The sequence below is a fragment of the Oncorhynchus kisutch genome, unplaced genomic scaffold (genome assembly GCF_002021735.2).
Source record: "Oncorhynchus kisutch isolate 150728-3 unplaced genomic scaffold, Okis_V2 scaffold924, whole genome shotgun sequence".
In the NCBI taxonomy this organism is placed as follows: Eukaryota; Metazoa; Chordata; class Actinopteri; order Salmoniformes; family Salmonidae; genus Oncorhynchus; species Oncorhynchus kisutch.
In genome coordinates this window covers 1-21249 of record NW_022262869.1, presented here as the reverse complement: position 1 = coordinate 21249, position 21249 = coordinate 1, and the positions used below count along the sequence as shown (strand labels likewise).

At 39.5% G+C, this 21249-nt stretch overlaps 21 non-coding genes across 21 annotated transcripts; all 21 read left to right on the top strand.

Annotated features, from left to right (window-relative positions):
• The first annotated feature begins 690 nt into the window (after positions 1-690).
• Positions 691-764, top strand: trnan-guu (transfer RNA asparagine (anticodon GUU)). Its single transcript has one exon. It is a non-coding gene; the product is annotated as a tRNA-Asn (tRNA).
• Positions 765-1637: 873 nt separating this feature from the next.
• On the top strand, positions 1638-1711 carry trnan-guu (transfer RNA asparagine (anticodon GUU)). Its single transcript has one exon. It is a non-coding gene; the product is annotated as a tRNA-Asn (tRNA).
• Positions 1712-2583: 872 nt separating this feature from the next.
• Positions 2584-2657, top strand: trnan-guu (transfer RNA asparagine (anticodon GUU)). The gene has a single exon. It is a non-coding gene; the product is annotated as a tRNA-Asn (tRNA).
• Positions 2658-3528: 871 nt separating this feature from the next.
• Positions 3529-3602, top strand: trnan-guu (transfer RNA asparagine (anticodon GUU)). The gene has a single exon. It is a non-coding gene; the product is annotated as a tRNA-Asn (tRNA).
• Positions 3603-4474: 872 nt separating this feature from the next.
• On the top strand, positions 4475-4548 carry trnan-guu (transfer RNA asparagine (anticodon GUU)). Its single transcript has one exon. It is a non-coding gene; the product is annotated as a tRNA-Asn (tRNA).
• A 943-nt stretch (positions 4549-5491) lies between these two features.
• On the top strand, positions 5492-5565 carry trnan-guu (transfer RNA asparagine (anticodon GUU)). Its single transcript has one exon. It is a non-coding gene; the product is annotated as a tRNA-Asn (tRNA).
• Positions 5566-6437: 872 nt separating this feature from the next.
• Positions 6438-6511, top strand: trnan-guu (transfer RNA asparagine (anticodon GUU)). Its single transcript has one exon. It is a non-coding gene; the product is annotated as a tRNA-Asn (tRNA).
• Positions 6512-7453: 942 nt separating this feature from the next.
• trnan-guu (transfer RNA asparagine (anticodon GUU)) lies at positions 7454-7527 on the top strand. Its single transcript has one exon. It is a non-coding gene; the product is annotated as a tRNA-Asn (tRNA).
• Positions 7528-8469: 942 nt separating this feature from the next.
• Positions 8470-8543, top strand: trnan-guu (transfer RNA asparagine (anticodon GUU)). Its single transcript has one exon. It is a non-coding gene; the product is annotated as a tRNA-Asn (tRNA).
• Positions 8544-9485: 942 nt separating this feature from the next.
• On the top strand, positions 9486-9559 carry trnan-guu (transfer RNA asparagine (anticodon GUU)). Its single transcript has one exon. It is a non-coding gene; the product is annotated as a tRNA-Asn (tRNA).
• A 942-nt stretch (positions 9560-10501) lies between these two features.
• Positions 10502-10575, top strand: trnan-guu (transfer RNA asparagine (anticodon GUU)). Its single transcript has one exon. It is a non-coding gene; the product is annotated as a tRNA-Asn (tRNA).
• Positions 10576-11517: 942 nt separating this feature from the next.
• On the top strand, positions 11518-11591 carry trnan-guu (transfer RNA asparagine (anticodon GUU)). The gene has a single exon. It is a non-coding gene; the product is annotated as a tRNA-Asn (tRNA).
• Positions 11592-12533: 942 nt separating this feature from the next.
• Positions 12534-12607, top strand: trnan-guu (transfer RNA asparagine (anticodon GUU)). Its single transcript has one exon. It is a non-coding gene; the product is annotated as a tRNA-Asn (tRNA).
• Positions 12608-13549: 942 nt separating this feature from the next.
• On the top strand, positions 13550-13623 carry trnan-guu (transfer RNA asparagine (anticodon GUU)). Its single transcript has one exon. It is a non-coding gene; the product is annotated as a tRNA-Asn (tRNA).
• Positions 13624-14565: 942 nt separating this feature from the next.
• trnan-guu (transfer RNA asparagine (anticodon GUU)) lies at positions 14566-14639 on the top strand. Its single transcript has one exon. It is a non-coding gene; the product is annotated as a tRNA-Asn (tRNA).
• An 871-nt stretch (positions 14640-15510) lies between these two features.
• trnan-guu (transfer RNA asparagine (anticodon GUU)) lies at positions 15511-15584 on the top strand. The gene has a single exon. It is a non-coding gene; the product is annotated as a tRNA-Asn (tRNA).
• Positions 15585-16456: 872 nt separating this feature from the next.
• Positions 16457-16530, top strand: trnan-guu (transfer RNA asparagine (anticodon GUU)). Its single transcript has one exon. It is a non-coding gene; the product is annotated as a tRNA-Asn (tRNA).
• A 942-nt stretch (positions 16531-17472) lies between these two features.
• trnan-guu (transfer RNA asparagine (anticodon GUU)) lies at positions 17473-17546 on the top strand. The gene has a single exon. It is a non-coding gene; the product is annotated as a tRNA-Asn (tRNA).
• A 942-nt stretch (positions 17547-18488) lies between these two features.
• trnan-guu (transfer RNA asparagine (anticodon GUU)) lies at positions 18489-18562 on the top strand. Its single transcript has one exon. It is a non-coding gene; the product is annotated as a tRNA-Asn (tRNA).
• A 942-nt stretch (positions 18563-19504) lies between these two features.
• trnan-guu (transfer RNA asparagine (anticodon GUU)) lies at positions 19505-19578 on the top strand. Its single transcript has one exon. It is a non-coding gene; the product is annotated as a tRNA-Asn (tRNA).
• Positions 19579-20451: 873 nt separating this feature from the next.
• On the top strand, positions 20452-20525 carry trnan-guu (transfer RNA asparagine (anticodon GUU)). Its single transcript has one exon. It is a non-coding gene; the product is annotated as a tRNA-Asn (tRNA).
• The last annotated feature ends 724 nt before the right edge of the window (positions 20526-21249 follow it).

The following is a 21249-nucleotide window of genomic DNA, read 5'->3' as shown; positions in this document are numbered from 1 at the left end:
CTCTGTTTCCTGTTGTCACATGTGATTGGTGTGTTGTTGTACATGAAAGATGACAAGTTAATATACCTACTGGTAAAATGGCTGTCAATGGTCTCTGATCTTCTGTTACTCAATAGCTTGATCATTCTGTGTTCTCCAAGGAACATATAATTTATTCTTATTAATCTGGCTAGTATGACAACGTAAATGATGTCAATCTGGCATGAATAACCTTAGCATTTATATTTATCTCGCGAGAAGGACAATGTTGGTCCAGTGTGTTTGTGTGTCTATGTACGCCTATACGCCATGAAAGTGACTAGCCACTTCATCATTCTTCCAGAGTCAGTCCCCTTATTATTTGGAATGGGCTTGGCGATTATATATTACATTTGTGAAAATGCAGTTGTTTAAAATATATATTTATCAGAATATATTTGTGATTGTGGCTGAATTTACTCCTGCCAGATGCCTTTTAATATAATGTTGAGCTGACGAACATTGCGCTACATTTTTGCCCTTTTAAGGCCATTCAAAAAGCTAACAAACATTAGAAAACTACAGGTCTACTTCCTTGAAAATGTTGCTGCACTTTCGATGCACGTTAACACAACCATTGGAACAAAGTGTTGTTGTTTCGTAAACTCCATGTTCAGTTGGATGAGAGCACAAATGGACAGCAATCAAGAGTCAGGATCAAACACACCACAAGTCTCTGTGGCGCAATTGGTTAGCGCGTTAGACTGTTAATCTAAAGGTTGGTGGTTCGAGCCCACCCAGGGACGACAGTTCTCAGTTTGTTGTGCTCCATGAATGTGGATATGACAAGTCTCTGTGGTGCAATTGGTTGGCGCGTTAGACTGTTTATTTAAAAGTTGGTGATTTGAGCCCACCCAGGCATGCTGTCTTTCTGTTTCTAGTGATATGGAAGACCTTCCTGGCCTTACAGTAAGCTTGCTTTTGACCTGCTCTGTTTCCTGTTGTCACATGTGATTGGTGTGTTGTTGTACATGAAAGATGACAAGTTAATATACCTACTGGTAAAATGGCTGTCAATGGTCTCTGATCTTCTGTTACTCAATAGCTTGATCATTCTGTGTTCTCCAAGGAACATATAATTTATTCTTATTAATCTGGCTAGTATGACAACGTAAATGATGTCAATCTGGCATGAATAACCTTAGCATTTATATTTATCTCGCGAGAAGGACAATGTTGGTCCAGTGTGTTTGTGTGTATATGTACGCCTATACGCCATGAAAGTGACTAGCCACTTCATCATTCTTCCAGAGTCAGTCCCCTTATTATTTGGAATGGGCTTGGCGATTATATATTACATTTGTGAAAATGCAGTTGTTTAAAATATATATTTATCAGAATATATTTGTGATTGTGGCTGAATTTACTCCTGCCAGATGCCTTTTAATATAATGTTGAGCTGACGAACATTGCGCTACATTTTTGCCCTTTTAAGGCCATTCAAAAAGCTAACAAACATTAGAAAACTACAGGTCTACTTCCTTGAAAATGTTGCTGCACTTTCGATGCACGTTAACACAACCATTGGAACAAAGTGTTGTTGTTTCGTAAACTCCATGTTCAGTTGGATGAGAGCACAAATGGACAGCAATCAAGAGTCAGGATCAAACACACCACAAGTCTCTGTGGCGCAATTGGTTAGCGCGTTAGACTGTTAATCTAAAGGTTGATGGTTCGAGCCCACCCAGGGACGACAGTTCTCAGTCTGTTGTGCTCCATGATGTGGATATGACAAGTAACTGTGGTGCAATTGGTTGGCGTGTTAGACTGTTTATTTAAAAGTTGGTGATTTGAGCCCACCCAGGCATGCTGTCTTTCTGTTTCTAGTGATATGGAAGACCTTCCTGGCCTTACAGTAAGCTTGCTTTTGACCTGCTCTGTTTCCTGTTGTCACATGTGATTGGTGTGTTGTTGTACATGAAAGATGACAAGTTAATATACCTACTGGTAAAATGGCTGTCAATGGTCTCTGATCTTCTGTTACTCAATAGCTTGATCATTCTGTGTTCTCCAAGGAACATATAATTTATTCTTATTAATCTGGCTAGTATGACAACGTAAATGATGTCAATCTGGCATGAATAACCTTAGCATTTATATTTATCTCGCGAGAAGGACAATGTTGGTCCAGTGTGTTTGTGTGTCTATGTACGCCTATACGCCATGAAAGTGACTAGCCACTTCATCATTCTTCCAGAGTCAGTCCCCTTATTATTTGGAATGGGCTTGGCGATTATATATTACATTTGTGAAAATGCAGTTGTTTAAAATATATATTTATCAGAATATATTTGTGATTGTGGCTGAATTTACTCCTGCCAGATGCCTTTTAATATAATGTTGAGCTGACGAACATTGCGCTACATTTTTGCCCTTTTAAGGCCATTCAAAAAGCTAACAAACATTAGAAAACTACAGGTCTACTTCCTTGAAAATGTTGCTGCACTTTCGATGCACGTTAACACAACCATTGGAACAAAGTGTTGTTGTTTCGTAAACTCCATGTTCAGTTGGATGAGAGCACAAATGGACAGCAATCAAGAGTCAGGATCAAACACACCACAAGTCTCTGTGGCGCAATTGGTTAGCGCGTTAGACTGTTAATCTAAAGGTTGGTGGTTCGAGCCCACCCAGGGACGACAGTTCTCAGTTGTTGTGCTCCATGATGTGGATATGACAAGTCTCTGTGGTGCAATTGGTTGGCGCGTTAGACTGTTTATTTAAAAGTTGGTGATTTGAGCCCACCCAGGCATGCTGTCTTTCTGTTTCTAGTGATATGGAAGACCTTCCTGGCCTTACAGTAAGCTTGCTTTTGACCTGCTCTGTTTCCTGTTGTCACATGTGATTGGTGTGTTGTTGTACATGAAAGATGACAAGTTAATATACCTACTGGTAAAATGGCTGTCAATGGTCTCTGATCTTCTGTTACTCAATAGCTTGATCATTCTGTGTTCTCCAAGGAACATATAATTTATTCTTATTAATCTGGCTAGTATGACAACGTAAATGATGTCAATCTGGCATGAATAACCTTAGCATTTATATTTATCTCGCGAGAAGGACAATGTTGGTCCAGTGTGTTTGTGTGTCTATGTACGCCTATACGCCATGAAAGTGACTAGCCACTTCATCATTCTTCCAGAGTCAGTCCCCTTATTATTTGGAATGGGCTTGGCGATTATATATTACATTTGTGAAAATGCAGTTGTTTAAAATATATATTTATCAGAATATATTTGTGATTGTGGCTGAATTTACTCCTGCCAGATGCCATTTAATATAATGTTGAGCTGACGAACATTGCGCTACATTTTTGCCCTTTTAAGGCCATTCAAAAAGCTAACAAACATTAGAAAACTACAGGTCTACTTCCTTGAAAATGTTGCTGCACTTTCGATGCACGTTAACACAACCATTGGAACAAAGTGTTGTTGTTTCGTAAACTCCATGTTCAGTTGGATGAGAGCACAAATGGACAGCAATCAAGAGTCAGGATCAAACACACCACAAGTCTCTGTGGCGCAATTGGTTAGCGCGTTAGACTGTTAATCTAAAGGTTGATGGTTCGAGCCCACCCAGGGACGACAGTTCTCAGTCTGTTGTGCTCCATGATGTGGATATGACAAGTAACTGTGGTGCAATTGGTTGGCGTGTTAGACTGTTTATTTAAAAGTTGGTGATTTGAGCCCACCCAGGCATGCTGTCTTTCTGTTTCTAGTGATATGGAAGACCTTCCTGGCCTTACAGTAAGCTTGCTTTTGACCTGCTCTGTTTCCTGTTGTCACATGTGATTGGTGTGTTGTTGTACATGAAAGATGACAAGTTAATATACCTACTGGTAAAATGGCTGTCAATGGTCTCTGATCTTCTGTTACTCAATAGCTTGATCATTCTGTGTTCTCCAAGGAACATATAATTTATTCTTATTAATCTGGCTAGTATGACAACGTAAATGATGTCAATCTGGCATGAATAACCTTAGCATTTATATTTATCTCGCTAGAAGGACAATGTTGGTCCATTGTGTTTGTGTGTATATGTACGCCTATACGCCATGAAAGTGACTAGCCACTTCATCATTCTTCCAGAGTCAGTCCCCTTATTATTTGGAATGGGCTTGGCGATTATATATTACATTTGTGAAAATGCAGTTGTTTAAAATATATATTTATCAGAATATATTTGTGATTGTGGCTGAATTTACTCCTGCCAGATGCCTTTTAATATAATGTTGAGCTGACGAACATTGCGCTACATTTTTGCCCTTTTAAGGCCATTCAAAAAGCTAACAAACATTAGAAAACTACAGGTCTACTTCCTCGAAAATGTTGCTGCACTTTCGATGCACGTTAACACAACCATTGGAACAAAGTGTTGTTGTTTCGTAAACTCCATGTTCAGTTGGATGAGAGCACAAATGGACAGCAATCAAGAGTCAGGATCAAACACACCACAAGTCTCTGTGGCGCAATTGGTTAGCGCGTTAGACTGTTAATCTAAAGGTTGGTGGTTCGAGCCCACCCAGGGACGACAAGTTCTCAGTCTGTTGTGCTCCATGATGTGCATATGACAAGTCTCTGTGGTGAAATTGGTTGGCGCGTTAGACTGTTTATTTAAAAGTTGGTGATTTGATCCCACCCAGGCATGCTGTCTTTCTGTTTCTAGTGATATGGAAGACCTTCCTGGCCCTTACAGTAAGCTTGCTTTTGACCTGCTCTGTTTCCTGTTGTCACATGTGATTGGTGTGTTGTTGTACATGAAAGATGACAAGTTAATATACCTACTGGTAAAATGGCTGTCACATGTGATTGGTGTGTTGTTGTACATGAAAGATGACAAGTTAATATACCTACTGGTAAAATGGCTGTCAATGGTCTCTGATCTTCTGTTACTCAATAGCTTGATCATTCTGTGTTCTCCAAGGAACATATAATTTATTCTTATTAATCTGGCTAGTATGACAACGTAAATGATGTCAATCTGGCATGAATAACCTTAGCATTTATATTTATCTCGCGAGAAGGACAATGTTGGTCCAGTGTGTTTGTGTGTATATGTACGCCTATACGCCATGAAAGTGACTAGCCACTTCATCATTCTTCCAGAGTCAGTCCCCTTATTATTTGGAATGGGCTTGGCGATTATATATTACATTTGTGAAAATGCAGTTGTTTAAAATATATATTTATCAGAATATATTTGTGATTGTGGCTGAATTTACTCCTGCCAGATGCCTTTTAATATAATGTTGAGCTGACGAACATTGCGCTACATTTTTGCCCTTTTAAGGCCATTCAAAAAGCTAACAAACATTAGAAAACTACAGGTCTACTTCCTTGAAAATGTTGCTGCACTTTCGATGCACGTTAACACAACCATTGGAACAAAGTGTTGTTGTTTCGTAAACTCCATGTTCAGTTGGATGAGAGCACAAATGGACAGCAATCAAGAGTCAGGATCAAACACACCACAAGTCTCTGTGGCGCAATTGGTTAGCGCGTTAGACTGTTAATCTAAAGGTTGATGGTTCGAGCCCACCCAGGGACGACAGTTCTCAGTCTGTTGTGCTCCATGATGTGGATATGACAAGTAACTGTGGTGCAATTGGTTGGCGTGTTAGACTGTTTATTTAAAAGTTGGTGATTTGAGCCCACCCAGGCATGCTGTCTTTCTGTTTCTAGTGATATGGAAGACCTTCCTGGCCTTACAGTAAGCTTGCTTTTGACCTGCTCTGTTTCCTGTTGTCACATGTGATTGGTGTGTTGTTGTACATGAAAGATGACAAGTTAATATACCTACTGGTAAAATGGCTGTCAATGGTCTCTGATCTTCTGTTACTCAATAGCTTGATCATTCTGTGTTCTCCAAGGAACATATAATTTATTCTTATTAATCTGGCTAGTATGACAACGTAAATGATGTCAATCTGGCATGAATAACCTTAGCATTTATATTTATCTCGCTAGAAGGACAATGTTGGTCCATTGTGTTTGTGTGTATATGTACGCCTATACGCCATGAAAGTGACTAGCCACTTCATCATTCTTCCAGAGTCAGTCCCCTTATTATTTGGAATGGGCTTGGCGATTATATATTACATTTGTGAAAATGCAGTTGTTTAAAATATATATTTATCAGAATATATTTGTGATTGTGGCTGAATTTACTCCTGCCAGATGCCTTTTAATATAATGTTGAGCTGACGAACATTGCGCTACATTTTTGCCCTTTTAAGGCCATTCAAAAAGCTAACAAACATTAGAAAACTACAGGTCTACTTCCTCGAAAATGTTGCTGCACTTTCGATGCACGTTAACACAACCATTGGAACAAAGTGTTGTTGTTTCGTAAACTCCATGTTCAGTTGGATGAGAGCACAAATGGACAGCAATCAAGAGTCAGGATCAAACACACCACAAGTCTCTGTGGCGCAATTGGTTAGCGCGTTAGACTGTTAATCTAAAGGTTGGTGGTTCGAGCCCACCCAGGGACGACAGTTCTCAGTCTGTTGTGCTCCATGATGTGCATATGACAAGTCTCTGTGGTGAAATTGGTTGGCGCGTTAGACTGTTTATTTAAAAGTTGGTGATTTGATCCCACCCAGGCATGCTGTCTTTCTGTTTCTAGTGATATGGAAGACCTTCCTGGCCCTTACAGTAAGCTTGCTTTTGACCTGCTCTGTTTCCTGTTGTCACATGTGATTGGTGTGTTGTTGTACATGAAAGATGACAAGTTAATATACCTACTGGTAAAATGGCTGTCACATGTGATTGGTGTGTTGTTGTACATGAAAGATGACAAGTTAATATACCTACTGGTAAAATGGCTGTCAATGGTCTCTGATCTTCTGTTACTCAATAGCTTGATCATTCTGTGTTCTCCAAGGAACATATAATTTATTCTTATTAATCTGGCTAGTATGACAACGTAAATGATGTCAATCTGGCATGAATAACCTTAGCATTTATATTTATCTCGCGAGAAGGACAATGTTGGTCCAGTGTGTTTGTGTGTATATGTACGCCTATACGCCATGAAAGTGACTAGCCACTTCATCATTCTTCCAGAGTCAGTCCCCTTATTATTTGGAATGGGCTTGGCGATTATATATTACATTTGTGAAAATGCAGTTGTTTAAAATATATATTTATCAGAATATATTTGTGATTGTGGCTGAATTTACTCCTGCCAGATGCCTTTTAATATAATGTTGAGCTGACGAACATTGCGCTACATTTTTGCCCTTTTAAGGCCATTCAAAAAGCTAACAAACATTAGAAAACTACAGGTCTACTTCCTTGAAAATGTTGCTGCACTTTCGATGCACGTTAACACAACCATTGGAACAAAGTGTTGTTGTTTCGTAAACTCCATGTTCAGTTGGATGAGAGCACAAATGGACAGCAATCAAGAGTCAGGATCAAACACACCACAAGTCTCTGTGGCGCAATTGGTTAGCGCGTTAGACTGTTAATCTAAAGGTTGGTGGTTCGAGCCCACCCAGGGACGACAGTTCTCAGTCTGTTGTGCTCCATGATGTGCATATGACAAGTCTCTGTGGTGAAATTGGTTGGCGCGTTAGACTGTTTATTTAAAAGTTGGTGATTTGATCCCACCCAGGCATGCTGTCTTTCTGTTTCTAGTGATATGGAAGACCTTCCTGGCCCTTACAGTAAGCTTGCTTTTGACCTGCTCTGTTTCCTGTTGTCACATGTGATTGGTGTGTTGTTGTACATGAAAGATGACAAGTTAATATACCTACTGGTAAAATGGCTGTCACATGTGATTGGTGTGTTGTTGTACATGAAAGATGACAAGTTAATATACCTACTGGTAAAATGGCTGTCAATGGTCTCTGATCTTCTGTTACTCAATAGCTTGATCATTCTGTGTTCTCCAAGGAACATATAATTTATTCTTATTAATCTGGCTAGTATGACAACGTAAATGATGTCAATCTGGCATGAATAACCTTAGCATTTATATTTATCTCGCGAGAAGGACAATGTTGGTCCAGTGTGTTTGTGTGTATATGTACGCCTATACGCCATGAAAGTGACTAGCCACTTCATCATTCTTCCAGAGTCAGTCCCCTTATTATTTGGAATGGGCTTGGCGATTATATATTACATTTGTGAAAATGCAGTTGTTTAAAATATATATTTATCAGAATATATTTGTGATTGTGGCTGAATTTACTCCTGCCAGATGCCTTTTAATATAATGTTGAGCTGACGAACATTGCGCTACATTTTTGCCCTTTTAAGGCCATTCAAAAAGCTAACAAACATTAGAAAACTACAGGTCTACTTCCTCGAAAATGTTGCTGCACTTTCGATGCACGTTAACACAACCATTGGAACAAAGTGTTGTTGTTTCGTAAACTCCATGTTCAGTTGGATGAGAGCACAAATGGACAGCAATCAAGAGTCAGGATCAAACACACCACAAGTCTCTGTGGCGCAATTGGTTAGCGCGTTAGACTGTTAATCTAAAGGTTGGTGGTTCGAGCCCACCCAGGGACGACAGTTCTCAGTCTGTTGTGCTCCATGATGTGCATATGACAAGTCTCTGTGGTGAAATTGGTTGGCGCGTTAGACTGTTTATTTAAAAGTTGGTGATTTGATCCCACCCAGGCATGCTGTCTTTCTGTTTCTAGTGATATGGAAGACCTTCCTGGCCCTTACAGTAAGCTTGCTTTTGACCTGCTCTGTTTCCTGTTGTCACATGTGATTGGTGTGTTGTTGTACATGAAAGATGACAAGTTAATATACCTACTGGTAAAATGGCTGTCACATGTGATTGGTGTGTTGTTGTACATGAAAGATGACAAGTTAATATACCTACTGGTAAAATGGCTGTCAATGGTCTCTGATCTTCTGTTACTCAATAGCTTGATCATTCTGTGTTCTCCAAGGAACATATAATTTATTCTTATTAATCTGGCTAGTATGACAACGTAAATGATGTCAATCTGGCATGAATAACCTTAGCATTTATATTTATCTCGCGAGAAGGACAATGTTGGTCCAGTGTGTTTGTGTGTATATGTACGCCTATACGCCATGAAAGTGACTAGCCACTTCATCATTCTTCCAGAGTCAGTCCCCTTATTATTTGGAATGGGCTTGGCGATTATATATTACATTTGTGAAAATGCAGTTGTTTAAAATATATATTTATCAGAATATATTTGTGATTGTGGCTGAATTTACTCCTGCCAGATGCCTTTTAATATAATGTTGAGCTGACGAACATTGCGCTACATTTTTGCCCTTTTAAGGCCATTCAAAAAGCTAACAAACATTAGAAAACTACAGGTCTACTTCCTCGAAAATGTTGCTGCACTTTCGATGCACGTTAACACAACCATTGGAACAAAGTGTTGTTGTTTCGTAAACTCCATGTTCAGTTGGATGAGAGCACAAATGGACAGCAATCAAGAGTCAGGATCAAACACACCACAAGTCTCTGTGGCGCAATTGGTTAGCGCGTTAGACTGTTAATCTAAAGGTTGGTGGTTCGAGCCCACCCAGGGACGACAGTTCTCAGTCTGTTGTGCTCCATGATGTGCATATGACAAGTCTCTGTGGTGCAATTGGTTGGCGCGTTAGACTGTTTATTTAAAAGTTGGTGATTTGATCCCACCCAGGCATGCTGTCTTTCTGTTTCTAGTGATATGGAAGACCTTCCTGGCCCTTACAGTAAGCTTGCTTTTGACCTGCTCTGTTTCCTGTTGTCACATGTGATTGGTGTGTTGTTGTACATGAAAGATGACAAGTTAATATACCTACTGGTAAAATGGCTGTCACATGTGATTGGTGTGTTGTTGTACATGAAAGATGACAAGTTAATATACCTACTGGTAAAATGGCTGTCAATGGTCTCTGATCTTCTGTTACTCAATAGCTTGATCATTCTGTGTTCTCCAAGGAACATATAATTTATTCTTATTAATCTGGCTAGTATGACAACGTAAATGATGTCAATCTGGCATGAATAACCTTAGCATTTATATTTATCTCGCGAGAAGGACAATGTTGGTCCAGTGTGTTTGTGTGTATATGTACGCCTATACGCCATGAAAGTGACTAGCCACTTCATCATTCTTCCAGAGTCAGTCCCCTTATTATTTGGAATGGGCTTGGCGATTATATATTACATTTGTGAAAATGCAGTTGTTTAAAATATATATTTATCAGAATATATTTGTGATTGTGGCTGAATTTACTCCTGCCAGATGCCTTTTAATATAATGTTGAGCTGACGAACATTGCGCTACATTTTTGCCCTTTTAAGGCCATTCAAAAAGCTAACAAACATTAGAAAACTACAGGTCTACTTCCTCGAAAATGTTGCTGCACTTTCGATGCACGTTAACACAACCATTGGAACAAAGTGTTGTTGTTTCGTAAACTCCATGTTCAGTTGGATGAGAGCACAAATGGACAGCAATCAAGAGTCAGGATCAAACACACCACAAGTCTCTGTGGCGCAATTGGTTAGCGCGTTAGACTGTTAATCTAAAGGTTGGTGGTTCGAGCCCACCCAGGGACGACAGTTCTCAGTCTGTTGTGCTCCATGATGTGCATATGACAAGTCTCTGTGGTGAAATTGGTTGGCGCGTTAGACTGTTTATTTAAAAGTTGGTGATTTGATCCCACCCAGGCATGCTGTCTTTCTGTTTCTAGTGATATGGAAGACCTTCCTGGCCCTTACAGTAAGCTTGCTTTTGACCTGCTCTGTTTCCTGTTGTCACATGTGATTGGTGTGTTGTTGTACATGAAAGATGACAAGTTAATATACCTACTGGTAAAATGGCTGTCACATGTGATTGGTGTGTTGTTGTACATGAAAGATGACAAGTTAATATACCTACTGGTAAAATGGCTGTCAATGGTCTCTGATCTTCTGTTACTCAATAGCTTGATCATTCTGTGTTCTCCAAGGAACATATAATTTATTCTTATTAATCTGGCTAGTATGACAACGTAAATGATGTCAATCTGGCATGAATAACCTTAGCATTTATATTTATCTCGCGAGAAGGACAATGTTGGTCCAGTGTGTTTGTGTGTATATGTACGCCTATACGCCATGAAAGTGACTAGCCACTTCATCATTCTTCCAGAGTCAGTCCCCTTATTATTTGGAATGGGCTTGGCGATTATATATTACATTTGTGAAAATGCAGTTGTTTAAAATATATATTTATCAGAATATATTTGTGATTGTGGCTGAATTTACTCCTGCCAGATGCCTTTTAATATAATGTTGAGCTGACGAACATTGCGCTACATTTTTGCCCTTTTAAGGCCATTCAAAAAGCTAACAAACATTAGAAAACTACAGGTCTACTTCCTTGAAAATGTTGCTGCACTTTCGATGCACGTTAACACAACCATTGGAACAAAGTGTTGTTGTTTCGTAAACTCCATGTTCAGTTGGATGAGAGCACAAATGGACAGCAATCAAGAGTCAGGATCAAACACACCACAAGTCTCTGTGGCGCAATTGGTTAGCGCGTTAGACTGTTAATCTAAAGGTTGGTGGTTCGAGCCCACCCAGGGACGACAGTTCTCAGTCTGTTGTGCTCCATGATGTGGATATGACAAGTCTCTGTGGTGCAATTGGTTTGCGCGTTAGACTGTTTATTTAAAAGTTGGTGATTTGATCCCACCCAGGCATGCTGTCTTTCTGTTTCTAGTGATATGGAAGACCTTCCTGGCCCTTACAGTAAGCTTGCTTTTGACCTGCTCTGTTTCCTGTTGTCACATGTGATTGGTGTGTTGTTGTACATGAAAGATGACAAGTTAATATACCTACTGGTAAAATGGCTGTCACATGTGATTGGTGTGTTGTTGTACATGAAAGATGACAAGTTAATATACCTACTGGTAAAATGGCTGTCAATGGTCTCTGATCTTCTGTTACTCAATAGCTTGATCATTCTGTGTTCTCCAAGGAACATATAATTTATTCTTATTAATCTGGCTAGTATGACAACGTAAATGATGTCAATCTGGCATGAATAACCTTAGCATTTATATTTATCTCGCGAGAAGGACAATGTTGGTCCAGTGTGTTTGTGTGTATATGTACGCCTATACGCCATGAAAGTGACTAGCCACTTCATCATTCTTCCAGAGTCAGTCCCCTTATTATTTGGAATGGGCTTGGCGATTATATATTACATTTGTGAAAATGCAGTTGTTTAAAATATATATTTATCAGAATATATTTGTGATTGTGGCTGAATTTACTCCTGCCAGATGCCTTTTAATATAATGTTGAGCTGACGAACATTGCGCTACATTTTTGCCCTTTTAAGGCCATTCAAAAAGCTAACAAACATTAGAAAACTACAGGTCTACTTCCTCGAAAATGTTGCTGCACTTTCGATGCACGTTAACACAACCATTGGAACAAAGTGTTGTTGTTTCGTAAACTCCATGTTCAGTTGGATGAGAGCACAAATGGACAGCAATCAAGAGTCAGGATCAAACACACCACAAGTCTCTGTGGCGCAATTGGTTAGCGCGTTAGACTGTTAATCTAAAGGTTGGTGGTTCGAGCCCACCCAGGGACGACAGTTCTCAGTCTGTTGTGCTCCATGATGTGCATATGACAAGTCTCTGTGGTGAAATTGGTTGGCGCGTTAGACTGTTTATTTAAAAGTTGGTGATTTGATCCCACCCAGGCATGCTGTCTTTCTGTTTCTAGTGATATGGAAGACCTTCCTGGCCCTTACAGTAAGCTTGCTTTTGACCTGCTCTGTTTCCTGTTGTCACATGTGATTGGTGTGTTGTTGTACATGAAAGATGACAAGTTAATATACCTACTGGTAAAATGGCTGTCACATGTGATTGGTGTGTTGTTGTACATGAAAGATGACAAGTTAATATACCTACTGGTAAAATGGCTGTCAATGGTCTCTGATCTTCTGTTACTCAATAGCTTGATCATTCTGTGTTCTCCAAGGAACATATAATTTATTCTTATTAATCTGGCTAGTATGACAACGTAAATGATGTCAATCTGGCATGAATAACCTTAGCATTTATATTTATCTCGCGAGAAGGACAATGTTGGTCCAGTGTGTTTGTGTGTATATGTACGCCTATACGCCATGAAAGTGACTAGCCACTTCATCATTCTTCCAGAGTCAGTCCCCTTATTATTTGGAATGGGCTTGGCGATTATATATTACATTTGTGAAAATGCAGTTGTTTAAAATATATATTTATCAGAATATATTTGTGATTGTGGCTGAATTTACTCCTGCCAGATGCCTTTTAATATAATGTTGAGCTGACGAACATTGCGCTACATTTTTGCCCTTTTAAGGCCATTCAAAAAGCTAACAAACATTAGAAAACTACAGGTCTACTTCCTTGAAAATGTTGCTGCACTTTCGATGCACGTTAACACAACCATTGGAACAAAGTGTTGTTGTTTCGTAAACTCCATGTTCAGTTGGATGAGAGCACAAATGGACAGCAATCAAGAGTCAGGATCAAACACACCACAAGTCTCTGTGGCGCAATTGGTTAGCGCGTTAGACTGTTAATCTAAAGGTTGGTGGTTCGAGCCCACCCAGGGACGACAGTTCTCAGTCTGTTGTGCTCCATGATGTGCATATGACAAGTCTCTGTGGTGCAATTGGTTGGCGCGTTAGACTGTTTATTTAAAAGTTGGTGATTTGATCCCACCCAGGCATGCTGTCTTTCTGTTTCTAGTGATATGGAAGACCTTCCTGGCCCTTACAGTAAGCTTGCTTTTGACCTGCTCTGTTTCCTGTTGTCACATGTGATTGGTGTGTTGTTGTACATGAAAGATGACAAGTTAATATACCTACTGGTAAAATGGCTGTCACATGTGATTGGTGTGTTGTTGTACATGAAAGATGACAAGTTAATATACCTACTGGTAAAATGGCTGTCAATGGTCTCTGATCTTCTGTTACTCAATAGCTTGATCATTCTGTGTTCTCCAAGGAACATATAATTTATTCTTATTAATCTGGCTAGTATGACAACGTAAATGATGTCAATCTGGCATGAATAACCTTAGCATTTATATTTATCTCGCGAGAAGGACAATGTTGGTCCAGTGTGTTTGTGTGTATATGTACGCCTATACGCCATGAAAGTGACTAGCCACTTCATCATTCTTCCAGAGTCAGTCCCCTTATTATTTGGAATGGGCTTGGCGATTATATATTACATTTGTGAAAATGCAGTTGTTTAAAATATATATTTATCAGAATATATTTGTGATTGTGGCTGAATTTACTCCTGCCAGATGCCTTTTAATATAATGTTGAGCTGACGAACATTGCGCTACATTTTTGCCCTTTTAAGGCCATTCAAAAAGCTAACAAACATTAGAAAACTACAGGTCTACTTCCTTGAAAATGTTGCTGCACTTTCGATGCACGTTAACACAACCATTGGAACAAAGTGTTGTTGTTTCGTAAACTCCATGTTCAGTTGGATGAGAGCACAAATGGACAGCAATCAAGAGTCAGGATCAAACACACCACAAGTCTCTGTGGCGCAATTGGTTAGCGCGTTAGACTGTTAATCTAAAGGTTGGTGGTTCGAGCCCACCCAGGGACGACAGTTCTCAGTTTGTTGTGCTCCATGATGTGGATATGACAAGTCTCTGTGGTGCAATTGGTTGGCGAGTTAGACTGTTTATTTAAAAGTTGGTGATTTGAGCCCACCCAGGCATGCTGTCTTTCTGTTTCTAGTGATATGGAAGACCTTCCTGGCCTTACAGTAAGCTTGCTTTTGACCTGCTCTGTTTCCTGTTGTCACATGTGATTGGTGTGTTGTTGTACATGAAAGATGACAAGTTAATATACCTACTGGTAAAATGGCTGTCAATGGTCTCTGATCTTCTGTTACTCAATAGCTTGATCATTCTGTGTTCTCCAAGGAACATATAATTTATTCTTATTAATCTGGCTAGTATGACAACGTAAATGATGTCAATCTGGCATGAATAACCTTAGCATTTATATTATCTCGCGAGAAGGACAATGTTGGTCCAGTGTGTTTGTGTGTATATGTACGCCTATACGCCATGAAAGTGACTAGCCACTTCATCATTCTTCCAGAGTCAGTCCCCTTATTATTTGGAATGGGCTTGGCGATTATATATTACATTTGTGAAAATGCAGTTGTTTAAAATATATATTTATCAGAATATATTTGTGATTGTGGCTGAATTTACTCCTGCCAGATGCCTTTTAATATAATGTTGAGCTGACGAACATTGCGCTACATTTTTGCCCTTTTAAGGCCATTCAAAAAGCTAACAAACATTAGAAAACTACAGGTCTACTTCCTTGAAAATGTTGCTGCACTTTCGATGCACGTTAACACAACCATTGGAACAAAGTGTTGTTGTTTCGTAAACTCCATGTTCAGTTGGATGAGAGCACAAATGGACAGCAATCAAGAGTCAGGATCAAACACACCACAAGTCTCTGTGGCGCAATTGGTTAGCGCGTTAGACTGTTAATCTAAAGGTTGATGGTTCGAGCCCACCCAGGGACGACAGTTCTCAGTCTGTTGTGCTCCATGATGTGGATATGACAAGTAACTGTGGTGCAATTGGTTGGCGTGTTAGACTGTTTATTTAAAAGTTGGTGATTTGAGCCCACCCAGGCATGCTGTCTTTCTGTTTCTAGTGATATGGAAGACCTTCCTGGCCTTACAGTAAGCTTGCTTTTGACCTGCTCTGTTTCCTGTTGTCACATGTGATTGGTGTGTTGTTGTACATGAAAGATGACAAGTTAATATACCTACTGGTAAAATGGCTGTCAATGGTCTCTGATCTTCTGTTACTCAATAGCTTGATCATTCTGTGTTCTCCAAGGAACATATAATTTATTCTTATTAATCTGGCTAGTATGACAACGTAAATGATGTCAATCTGGCATGAATAACCTTAGCATTTATATTTATCTCGCGAGAAGGACAATGTTGGTCCAGTGTGTTTGTGTGTATATGTACGCCTATACGCCATGAAAGTGACTAGCCACTTCATCATTCTTCCAGAGTCAGTCCCCTTATTATTTGGAATGGGCTTGGCGATTATATATTACATTTGTGAAAATGCAGTTGTTTAAAATATATATTTATCAGAATATATTTGTGATTGTGGCTGAATTTACTCCTGCCAGATGCCTTTTAATATAATGTTGAGCTGACGAACATTGCGCTACATTTTTGCCCTTTTAAGGCCATTCAAAAAGCTAACAAACATTAGAAAACTACAGGTCTACTTCCTCGAAAATGTTGCTGCACTTTCGATGCACGTTAACACAACCATTGGAACAAAGTGTTGTTGTTTCGTAAACTCCATGTTCAGTTGGATGAGAGCACAAATGGACAGCAATCAAGAGTCAGGATCAAACACACCACAAGTCTCTGTGGCGCAATTGGTTAGCGCGTTAGACTGTTAATCTAAAGGTTGGTGGTTTGAGCCCACCCAGGGACGACAGTTCTCAGTCTGTTGTGCTCCATGATGTGCATATGACAAGTCTCTGTGGTGAAATTGGTTGGCGCGTTAGACTGTTTATTTAAAAGTTGGTGATTTGATCCCACCCAGGCATGCTGTCTTTCTGTTTCTAGTGATATGGAAGACCTTCCTGGCCCTTACAGTAAGCTTGCTTTTGACCTGCTCTGTTTCCTGTTGTCACATGTGATTGGTGTGTTGTTGTACATGAAAGATGACAAGTTAATATACCTACTGGTAAAATGGCTGTCACATGTGATTGGTGTGTTGTTGTACATGAAAGATGACAAGTTAATATACCTACTGGTAAAATGGCTGTCAATGGTCTCTGATCTTCTGTTACTCAATAGCTTGATCATTCTGTGTTCTCCAAGGAACATATAATTTATTCTTATTAATCTGGCTAGTATGACAACGTAAATGATGTCAATCTGGCATGAATAACCTTAGCATTTATATTTATCTCGCGAGAAGGACAATGTTGGTCCATTGTGTTTGTGTGTATATGTACGCCTATACGCCATGAAAGTGACTAGCCACTTCATCATTCTTCCAGAGTCAGTCCCCTTATTATTTGGAATGGGCTTGGCGATTATATATTACATTTGTGAAAATGCAGTTGTTTAAAATATATATTTATCAGAATATATTTGTGATTGTGGCTGAATTTACTCCTGCCAGATGCCTTTTAATATAATGTTGAGCTGACGAACATTGCGCTACATTTTTGCCCTTTTAAGGCCATTCAAAAAGCTAACAAACATTAGAAAACTACAGGTCTACTTCCTCGAAAATGTTGCTGCACTTTCGATGCACGTTAACACAACCATTGGAACAAAGTGTTGTTGTTTCGTAAACTCCATGTTCAGTTGGATGAGAGCACAAATGGACAGCAATCAAGAGTCAGGATCAAACACACCACAAGTCTCTGTGGCGCAATTGGTTAGCGCGTTAGACTGTTAATCTAAAGGTTGGTGGTTCGAGCCCACCCAGGGACGACAGTTCTCAGTCTGTTGTGCTCCATGATGTGCATATGACAAGTCTCTGTGGTGAAATTGGTTGGCGCTTTAGACTGTTTATTTAAAAGTTGGTGCTTTGATCCCACCCAGGCATGCTGTCTTTCTGTTTCTAGTGATATGGAAGACCTTCCTGGCCCTTACAGTAAGCTTGCTTTTGACCTGCTCTGTTTCCTGTTGTCACATGTGATTGGTGTGTTGTTGTACATGAAAGATGACAAGTTAATATACCTACTGGTAAAATGGCTGTCACATGTGATTGGTGTGTTGTTGTACATGAAAGATGACAAGTTAATATACCTACTGGTAAAATGGCTGTCAATGGTCTCTGATCTTCTGTTACTCAATAGCTTGATCATTCTGTGTTCTCCAAGGAACATATAATTTATTCTTATTAATCTGGCTAGTATGACAACGTAAATGATGTCAATCTGGCATGAATAACCTTAGCATTTATATTTATCTCGCGAGAAGGACAATGTTGGTCCAGTGTGTTTGTGTGTATATGTACGCCCATACGCCATGAAAGTGACTAGCCACTTCATCATTCTTCCAGAGTCAGTCCCCTTATTATTTGGAATGGGATTGGCGATTATATATTACATTTGTGAAAATGCAGTTGTTTAAAATATATATTTATCAGAATATATTTGTGATTGTGGCTGAATTTACTCCTGCCAGATGCCTTTTAATATAATGTTGAGCTGACGAACATTGCGCTACATTTTTGCCCTTTTAAGGCCATTCAAAAAGCTAACAAACATTAGAAAACTACAGGTCTACTTCCTCGAACATGTTGCTGCACTTTCGATGCACGTTAACACAACCATTGGAACAAAGTGTTGGTTTTTCGTAAACTCCATGTTCAGTTGGATGAGAGCACAAATGGACAGCAATCAAGAGTCAGGATCAAACACACCACAAGTCTCTGTGGCGCAATTGGTTAGCGCGTTAGACTGTTAATCTAAAGGTTGGTGGTTCGAGCCCACCCAGGGATGACAGTTCTCAGTCTGTTGTGCTCCATGATGTGGATATGACAAGTCTCTGTGGTGCAATTGGTTGGCGTGTTAGACTGTTTATTTAAAAGTTGGTGATTTGATCCCACCCAGGCATGCTGTCTTTCTCTTTCTAGTGATATGGAAGACCTTCCTGGCCCTTACAGTAAGCTTGCTTTTGACCTGCTCTGTTTCCTGTTGTCACATGTGATTGGTGTGTTGTTGTACATGAAAGATGACAAGTTAATATACCTACTGGTAAAATGGCTGTCACATGTGATTGGTGTGTTGTTGTACATGAAAGATGACAAGTTAATATACCTACTGGTAAAATGGCTGTCAATGGTCTCTGATCTTCTGTTACTCAATAGCTTGATCATTCTGTGTTCTCCAAGGAACATATAATTTATTCTTATTAATCTGGCTAGTATGACAACGTAAATGATGTCAATCTGGCATGAATAACCTTAGCATTTATATTTATCTCGCGAGAAGGACAATGTTGGTCCATTGTGTTTGTGTGTATATGTACGCCTATACGCCATGAAAGTGACTAGCCACTTCATCATTCTTCCAGAGTCAGTCCCCTTATTATTTGGAATGGGCTTGGCGATTATATATTACATTTGTGAAAATGCAGTTGTTTAAAATATATATTTATCAGAATATATTTGTGATTGTGGCTGAATTTACTCCTGCCAGATGCCTTTTAATATAATGTTGAGCTGACGAACATTGCGCTACATTTTTGCCCTTTTAAGGCCATTCAAAAAGCTAACAAACATTAGAAAACTACAGGTCTACTTCCTCGAAAATGTTGCTGCACTTTCGATGCACGTTAACACAACCATTGGAACAAAGTGTTGTTATTTCGTAAACTCCATGTTCAGTTGGATGAGAGCACAAATGGACAGCAATCAAGAGTCAGGATCAAACAAACCACAAGTCTCTGTGGCGCAATTGGTTAGTGCGTTAGACTGTTAATCTAAAGGTTGGTGGTTCGAGCCCACCCAGGGACGACAGTTCTCAGTCTGTTGTGCTCCATGATGTGCATATGACAAGTCTCTGTGGTGAAATTGGTTGGCGCGTTAGACTGTTTATTTAAAAGTTGGTGCTTTGATCCCACCCAGGCATGCTGTCTTTCTGTTTCTAGTGATATGGAAGACCTTCCTGGCCCTTACAGTAAGCTTGCTTTTGACCTGCTCTGTTTCCTGTTGTCACATGTGATTGGTGTGTTGTTGTACATGAAAGATGACAAGTTAATATACCTACTGGTAAAATGGCTGTCAATGGTCTCTGATCTTCTGTTACTCAATAGCTTGATCATTCTGTGTTCTCCAAGGAACATATAATTTATTCTTATTAATCTGGCTAGTATGACAACGTAAATGATGTCAATCTGGCATGAATAACCTTAGCATTTATATTTATCTCGCGAGAAGGACAATGTTGGTCCATTGTGTTTGTGTGTATATGTACGCCCATACGCCATGAAAGTGACTAGCCACTTCATCATTCTTCCAGAGTCAGTCCCCTTATTATTTGGAATGGGCTTGGCGATTATATATTACATTTGTGAAAATGCAGTTGTTTAAAATATATATTTATCAGAATATATTTGTGATTGTGGCTGAATTTACTCCTGCCAGATGCCTTTTAATATAATGTTGAGCTGACGAACATTGCGCTACATTTTTGCCCTTTTAAGGCCATTCAAAAAGCTAACAAACATTAGAAAACTACAGGTCTACTTCCTCGAAAATGTTACTGCACTTTCGATGCACGTTAACACAACCATTGGAACAAAGTGTTGTTGTTTCGTAAACTCCATGTTCAGTTGGATGAGAGCACAAATGGACAGCAATCAAGAGTCAGGATCAAACACACCACAAGTCTCTGTGGCGCAATTGGTTAGCGCGTTAGACTGTTAATCTAAAGGTTGGTGGTTCGAGCCCACCCAGGGACGACAGTTCTCAGTCTGTTGTGCTCCATGATGTGCATATGACAAGTCTCTGTGGTGAAATTGGTTGGCGCGTTAGACTGTTTATTTAAAAGTTGGTGCTTTGATCCCACCCAGGCATGCTGTCTTTCTGTTTCTAGTGATATGGAAGACCTTCCTGGCCCTTACAGTAAGCTTGCTTTTGACCTGCTCTGTTTCCTGTTGTCACATGTGATTGGTGTGTTGTTGTACATGAAAGATGACAAGTTAATATACCTACTGGTAAAATGGCTGTCACATGTGATTGGTGTGTTGTTGTACATGAAAGATGACAAGTTAATATACCTACTGGTAAAATGGCTGTCAATGGTCTCTGATCTTCTGTTACTCAATAGCTTGATCATTCTGTGTTCTCCAAGGAACATATAATTTATTCTTATTAATCTGGCTAGTATGACAACGTAAATGATGTCAATCTGGCATGAATAACCTTAGCATTTATATTTATCTCGCGAGAAGGACAATGTTGGTCCATTGTGTTTGTGTGTATATGTACGCCTATACGCCATGAAAGTGACTAGCCACTTCATCATTCTTCCAGAGTCAGTCCCCTTATTATTTGGAATGGGCTTGGCGATTATATATTACATTTGTAAAAATGCAGTTGTTTAAAATATATATTTATCAGAATATATTTGTGATTGTGGCTGAATTTAATCCTGCCAGATGCCTTTTAATATAATGTTGCACT